Genomic DNA, 8,249 nt, shown 5'->3' with positions numbered 1-8,249 from the left:
TCATGAGATCTGATGGTTTTAAAATGGGTATTTCTCTGCACAAGCTCTCTCTTTGTCTGCTGCCATCCACTTAAGATGTGACTTGCTCCTCCTTGCCTTCAGCCATGATTGTGAGGCCTCCCCAGCCACATGGAACTGTAACTCCAATAAACCTCTTTCTTTTGTAAATTGCCCAGTCTCAGATATGTCTTTATCAGCAATGTGAAAACAGACTAATACAGTTGCTTAAGATAAAAGCGAAGGAATCTGTGGCTTCAACAGATGAACGCCAGATCCTAAGCAAGTGTAGGTCCAGCATCAAACTCTCCCTGTCTGGAAAGCAAGGGAAAGTCCCAGGACTCTGGCCAAAGTGTTCCAGCAACTGTGGTGAAGCATAGCTGCTCCATGACTCCCCCGAAAAACATCCTAAAACTTCTGTAGTATCTGTTGCCTTTGGAAGTTTAACCATTAATGTAACTGTCAGAGAAACCACACCACCAGCTCAGTGTTGTGTCTGAATTGACGACCTTATTTTTCATTGAGCCAGCCTTCAGTACATCCAAATTTATTCCTTAATCTGTTTATTTTTGTGTAATTAGCAGGACCAGGAGTGCCTGCATTTTTTAGGTATTCGTTTTTGTGCTTTTTTTTTTTTTTTTTGAGACAGGGTCTTTCTCTGTTGCCCAGGCTGGAGTGCAGTGGTGCAATCACAGTTCACTGCAGCCTCAGCCACCCAGGCTCAAACAATTCTCCCACCTCAGCCTCTTGAGCAGCTGAGGTCACAGGTGCAAGCCATGTGCAAGCTATGCCTGGCTAATTTTTTATACAGACAAAGTTGCCCAGGCTATTTTTGTGCTTTTAAACACATGTTGGAATAAAGAGTGCAATATATTTTGGGGGAAAAAAACTTGATTTATGCTATTGGAATTTTTGAACTAGCATTAGACTATGTAGAAGATAAACACTAACCTAAGTGTGTACATTTTTTTCTGAGGAGGGTCCACCCCATCTCAAAGGGGTTGATGACTCAAAAAGTGTCCAGGGCACTGGCCTAAGCCCATGACCTGCAGAGCACATTTTTCCCATATCAAAGAGACCATGGAGCATGATGAGGACATGCCAAGGCAATGAAGTCAGACTCAGAGTTTAAACCCTGGCTCTACTCTGTGACCTCAGGCAAGTTACATGCTCTCTCTGCGCCTCATTTCCCTCATCTGTAAAGTAAGGATAATAATAGCTCCTACCTCAAATGCTTATGGTGTAATTAAATGAGACAATTTATGTCAAGTATTTGAATCATTAACTGATCTGTAATAAGTAATGAATACATGTTAGTTATTATTATAACCACATAAATTTGGTTTTCATATTTCTCTTCCTTAAACTTTCAAACTCTATTTGTTACAATATAATTAATCCATAGTTTATGCAACCTCAAGATGTCTATACTCACCATATAGTAATATATTTACATAATGAGGACATACACACCTGGAATTCGGTACTAAAAATTTACAAATTAAATATCTTGTATTTACTACATATGTATATAGCACTAACTGTGTGTTGAGGCTGTTATTAAATACTTTACTACTATTAACCCATTTAATCCTGAGAATAATCCTATGAGGTAGGTTCTATCAGTATCCTTCCTTTACAGATGAAGAAACTGAGCCACAGAGAAATTAATTAACTTGCCTAAGGTTACATAGCAGGTAAACATTAGATTTAGGTTTGAACCCAAAGAATCTGCATCCAGAGTCAAGGACTTTAGCTACTTTGCCATTTGTGTTTCATTTTTGCTGCTCATTTGATGGAGAAGGAAAGGTTAGAAGAAAGAGAAAATAATCAATCATCAACTTCTGGCATTTAGTAAGCACCTACTGTGCTGCGGCTTTCACACTTTAATACTTTCACCTCTGTTAAGAATTTTAAGAAAAATCATAAAAAGATTTTTATAGAGCACTTAAATACAAGAGGTTATCTTATTTAATATTTTAATAGCACTACAAAATAGGTGCTATTATTACTGCCATTTTACAGATGAGGAAAGTCAAGCTTAAAAGGATTAAGTGACGTGTCCAAAGTCACATGGGTAGTAAATAGTGGAGCTGGGCTTCAAACCCACAGTCTGGCTTTGAAACTCTTGTGTTTAACCATAACACTCTCCTGACTCCCTAACCCTCTAGGGCACGTATTATGATGCTATTATTATGAATAAATCACATGAAGTTATTCGGCCTCCATTCAGAGGATACTGACCACTAACACTGTTATCTATCATTTTGGAAATGGGAGAGTAAAGCCACGGAGACTAAAGAGATACTAGAAAGACCAAATGAAGTGTCAGTCTTGTCACTGGGAAAGCTTACTGCAGTCCAATTTGGGAAGCAAATGAGTGTTCCTCGAGGGTTTCCAAGCTATCTTTCAAACCTATCTTTCATCCTGGGAACTCTGATTCCCCATGGTGCTATTGGAAAATAATACATTCTCTCCAAATTATTATGGCTCAATTAAGAACTCAAAATGGGTTAGGGAGGATATGATGAAATATAAATGTGGAATTCTCAGAATGCTAATCCTATCATTAGACTGCTCAAAGGCAGGATGTTTCCATTCACTAAGAATTTCTAACACTCTGGTGTGTATCTGAGGACAAGAACTCCCTGTCACCCAGGGCAGAATTGTGGAAAAACTTTAAGAAAACTTTTGGATTAAGAAATTAAGAAATATGGAGAACTTTTTTAAAAAGAGTCTACTCAGGAGTCTGATCTAATGGTAATAAATGCCAGAGACAGAGTTTAATTTATGGAATTTCTTCTTCCTTTCTTTTTTTTTTTTTTGTTTTGTTTTGTTTTGTTTTTTTAGATGGAGTCTTGCTCTGCTGCCCAGGCTGGAGTGAGCTTCCTGAGTAGTTGGGACTACAGGCACGCACCACTATACCTGGCTAATTTTTGTATTTTTAGTAGAGACGGGATTTTGCCATGTTGGCCAGGCTGGTCTCAAACTCCTGACCCCAGGTGATCCTCCCACCTCAGCCTCCCAAAGTGTTGAGATTACAGGCATGAGCCACCGTACCCTGCCTTTTTTTCTTTTTTCTTTTTTGAGATGGAGTCTCGCTCTGTCACCCAGGCTTGAGTGCAGTGGTGCAATCTTGGCTCACTGCAACCTCCATCTCCCAGGTTCAAGCGATTATTCTGCCTCAGCCTCCTGAGTAGCTGGGATTACAGATGCACGCCACCATACCCGACTAATTTTTGTATTTTTAGTAGAGACGGGATTTCCCCATGTTGGCCGGGCTAGTTTTAAACTCCTGGCCTCAGGTGATCCATCCACCTCAGCCTCCCAAAGTGCTGGGATTATAGGCATGAGCCACTGTGCCCAGCCTAATTTATGGAATTTCTGTTGACCAAGTCCAGAGATATTAAGTTTCTGGTAATTCCTAGGAGGGCAGGTTCAACTTTAAACTGAAAGGAATGACTAATGGCAAACACACACCATGTAGTTCACATATCATGCTTTTTAATTTTACAATTGCTTTGCTACGTAGCTGTGACCAACCTGTTTTATTAATAAGGAAGAATATCTAAGTGTCATTGGTAGGAAAGATAGGATTCACACATTCCAAGAACCTTTAAAAAAAAAAAAAATGCTGCTCCTGGGAGCCAAGAGAAAACACGCCTCTCCCAGGATTGCAAAATTCGCCCTAGTCATGAGATAGAAAGGTAAACTACCAAAGACCAAGCTGAGAGAAGCAGCCAGTCTAACACAAGCGTGTGTGCCTGTAATTTACATACAGTATTACGCCCCCTTAAACAAGAGTTCTTCTATGTGGTCCATTGGCTATGCTAGGCTGTGTTAATCTCTGAGACACTGCCTCCTGCCCAAGCAATCTAAATGCTAAGATTTCTGGACACTGATTGGGATGTATTTTCCAATGACCTCTATGACATCAACATCTTTGTCTGGATTCTTTCCCTTTGGTATTGGAAGGTGACTTTCTGCTCTGTCCAAACTGTAAGTTCCAAGATTTGAGTTCAGGATTGGGAGTAGACCACGTCAGCCCAGATCTTTATATTCATGAGTCCTTAGGCCAAAGTACCATGATAATGTCACTCATCAGCACTTCATTACAAGGTCCTGAATAGGCTGGGGGTTTTTGTCTTTACTTTTGTTTTTTTCAAAATAATACTTGTACTTTTAAAAATACACTTTATATTTTAGAGCAGCTTTAGGTTCACAGCAAAATTGAGCAGAAAGTATAAAGAGTTGTCACACGTCCCCAGTCCCACAGTGCACAGCCTCCCCCATGATTAACACCCCCCACCAGCCTGGGACATTTGTTACAATTGATGAAGTTGCATGGACACATCATTATCACCCAGAGTCCAGAGTTTGCATTAGGGTTCACTCTTGGTGTTGTTCATTGTGTGAGGTTTAGACAAATGTATTCACCATTGTAGTATCATAGAGAGGAGTTTCACTGCCCTAAAAATTATTTTTACTCCAACTATTCATCCCTCCCTCCCCACAGCCCCTGGCAATCACTCTTTTGACTGTCTCCATAGTTTTGCCTTTTGCAGAATGTCATATAGTTGGAATCATATAGTATGTGGCCTTTTCAGATTAGCTTCTTTCACTTAGTAATATGCACTTGTTTTTTCCAGGTCTTTTCATGGCTTGATAACTCATTTCTTTTCAGTGCTGAGTAATATTTCATTGTCTGGATATACCACAGCTTATTTATCCATTCACCTACTAAAAGACATCCTGATGTTTCCTGGTTTTGTTTTAAATGAAGAAAAAAGTCCAAATCATTTAGACAGGTACATTGAAATTTGTGCTAATGAAATCATACTATTGTATGATATTTCCATGATGTTTTTAGGACTCACTTCAAAATAATAATCATGTGAAACAAGACAGGGAATGGGTTGATGTTACCTGAAAGTGGGTAATGAGTAAGTAGGGATTCTTCACATTATTCCTCCACTTGTATATATGTTTGAAATTTTCTATAATAAAAACATTGTAAATACATTCCTGGCGCCAAGATTTTGTTTAGAACATTCTCACAGCCTGTTACACATTTCCCTTCTTCTCTGAAAACTCGGTCCCATTGCTCTGATTCTTCAATCAATGCTGCTGCTGAGGGGCTTCTGGAAGTCCTAGGAGCAGGAAGAAGCTAAGATCCACTGTGCAGGCCTGAGGTCATTATTCCACTAGCAAAGTGTTAAGAAAAAGAGTTAGGTAAAACTAGTGAACAAGCAAGATCTGGAAAGAATCTATGATGTGCTGATCATATGATGCTTGATTAAGAGAAACTGGCTAAGAACCCAGAAACAAGAGCAATTAACATTACTTGAATTAAGAATAGCTAGAGATAACCAGCTGAGCATGGTAGCTAATTCCAGCACTTTGGGAGGCCGAGGCAGGTGGATCATTTGAGGTCAAGAGTTCGAGACCAGCTTGGCCAACATGGTGAGATCTCGTCTCTACTAAAAATACAAAAATTAGCTGGGTGTGGTGGCACATGCCTGTAATCCCAGCTACTTAGGAGGCTGAGGTAGGAGAATCACTTGAACCCAGGAGGCGGAGGTTGCAGTGAGCCGAGACCATCCCACCGCACTCCAGCATGGGTGACAGGGCGAGACTCTGTCTCCAAAAAAAAAAAAAAAAAAAGAGAAGAACACTTTTTTTTTTCAGTTAGACTGGCTTCAAGGATATCTTCCTCCCACATTCCTTCAATCAATCTGTAAATTCTGATTGAATTTTTACTATGGAACAGGCTCTACAGTAGCCTTGAAGGGTACAATGACAAAACACTTATAATCTCTACCCTACAAGAGCCTAAAGTGCAGAATATACACAAGCAAATAATTATAACAAAAAAGGAAAGAGGGCTGAGTGCAGTGGCTCATGCCTGTAATCCCAGAACTTTGGGAGACCTAGGCAGATGGATCACCTGAGGTCAGAAGTTCAAGACCAGCCTGGTCAACATGGCGAAACCCCGTCTCTACTAAAAATACAAAAATTAGCCAGGCGTGGTGATGAGCGCCTGTAATCCCAGCTACTCCGGAGGCTGAGGCAGGACAATTGCTTGAACCCAGGAGATGGAGGTTGCAGTGAGCTGATATCACGTCATTGCACTCCAGCCTGGGCAATAAGAATGAAACTCTGTCTCAAAAAAAAAGAAGGAATACTATTTTTATACAGCTAGAATTCAATGAGCACTTACTCTGTGGCCATCACTGTCCCAAGCATATTACATGTGTATTAATTTATTTGATTCTCACAACAATTTCTGGGAGGTGGGTACTATTATTATTGCCATTTCACAGGTAAGAAAATTTGAGTCGTGAAAAAATGAATTTGCCCAAAGTGCTATGGTTGAGAAATAGCAGAGCCATGATTCTAACCTAGGCACTCTTTATACTCAGTCTAACCACAGCCCTTACCTGCAGGCTACACTGTCCCTCACTACACAATCACACACAAACACGCTCAGTCACCAACACAGTTTTAGAGCAGCAGGAAAGGCTATTTGAAAGAAATGCTACCTCATCTGAGAAAAAAGAGGAATTATCCAGAGGAGAAAAGAGAATGTTCCAGGTAGAGATACATCCTAAAACTGAAAATGACTCAGCAAAACCAGACAGGATTTTGAGGAAGGGAGTGGAGAAATATGAGGCTGTGGGCACAGAAGCCAGCTTGTGATGAGACTTGTAAACCATGCCAAAGAGAAATGAGAAGCCACTGGAGAATTCTGGGGCTGTGGTGAATGACGTAATCAGATTTGTATTTCAGAAATACAAATACTCTTGCTACAGTGAACAGAATCAACTGGAGGGAGAGTAGGCCAGAGGGAGGAGACTAGTTAGGAGGTCATTATAATGTTGTGGATAAGAAACAAAGGGATTTGGAGGATGGATGTAGGGGAGGAGGGATGGGAACTCAGAGATAATCCCCAGACTTCTGACCCGAGCGTCTGGAAGGATAGTGGTATCATCACTGAGATGAATAATATGGAAGAAGGAACAGCTTAGTGTGACAAAGGAGAGGGGAATGATAATGAGATAAATGAGATACAATCTTGCTAATAATCCAGAATATGCATATTAGATGTTATTTCTCCCCAAGCTTAACAAATCTGCTCATATGAAAATTAGAAGTGAGAAAACAGAAATATTTATATATTTCTACTGGGAAATTAGTACAACCATTTTTAATTTTTTTTAATTGATAGATAAAATTAGATTAGATGTATTTACTGTGTGCAACATATTGCTTTGAAATATACATACATTATGGCCAGGCATGGTGGCTCACCCATGTAATCCCAGCACTTTGGGAGGCTGCGGCGGGTCAATCACCTGAGGCCAGGAGTTCAAGACTATCCTGGGCAACACGGTGAAACCCCGTCTCTACTAAAAATACAAAAATTAGCCAGGTGTGGTGGTGGGCACCTGTCATCCCAGCTACTGAGGAGGCTGAGGTACTAAAATTGCTTGAATCCAGGAGTCGGAGGTTGCAGTGAGCCAAGATCACACCACTGCACTCCAGCCTGGGTGACAGAGCGAGACCGTCTCAAAAAAAAAAAAAAATTTGAAATATACATACACTATGGAATGACTAAATCTAGCTAATTAACATATGCATTGCCTAACATAGTTATCATTTTTATGATGAGAACATTTTACATGCACTTAGCATTTTTCAAGAATACAATATATTGTTAATGACAGTCACTTGTTGTACAATAGATCTCTTGAACTTTCTCCTATCTGAAATTCTGTATCCTTTAACCATCTCCCCAACCCCACACAACTGCCCCGGCCCCTGATAAGTACCATTCTACTCTCTACTTCTACGAGATCGACATTTTTAGGTTCCACACGTGAATGAGAAGATATTTGCATTTTTGTGCCTGACTTATTTCACTTAGCATAATGTCCTCCAGGTTCATCCACACTGTCACAAATGACAGAATTTCCTTTTCTTATGGCTAAATTGTATCCCATTGTGTACATGTTCCACATTTTCTTTTTCCATTCATCCATTGATGGACACTTAGGTTTGATTCCATATCTTGGCTATTGTGATTGATGCTTTAATAAACATAGCAGTGCAAATATCCTTTTGACATTCTAATTTCATTTCCTTTGGATATATACCCAGTAGTGGGATTGCTGGATCATATGGTAGTTCTATCTTTAAGTTTTTGAAGAACCTCCATGCTACTTTCCGTAATGGTTCATACAACCATTTTT

Source organism: Nomascus leucogenys, chromosome 13, assembly GCF_006542625.1.
Source record: "Nomascus leucogenys isolate Asia chromosome 13, Asia_NLE_v1, whole genome shotgun sequence".
In the NCBI taxonomy this organism is placed as follows: domain Eukaryota; kingdom Metazoa; phylum Chordata; class Mammalia; order Primates; family Hylobatidae; genus Nomascus; species Nomascus leucogenys.
This window is presented reverse-complemented; position numbering follows the sequence as displayed.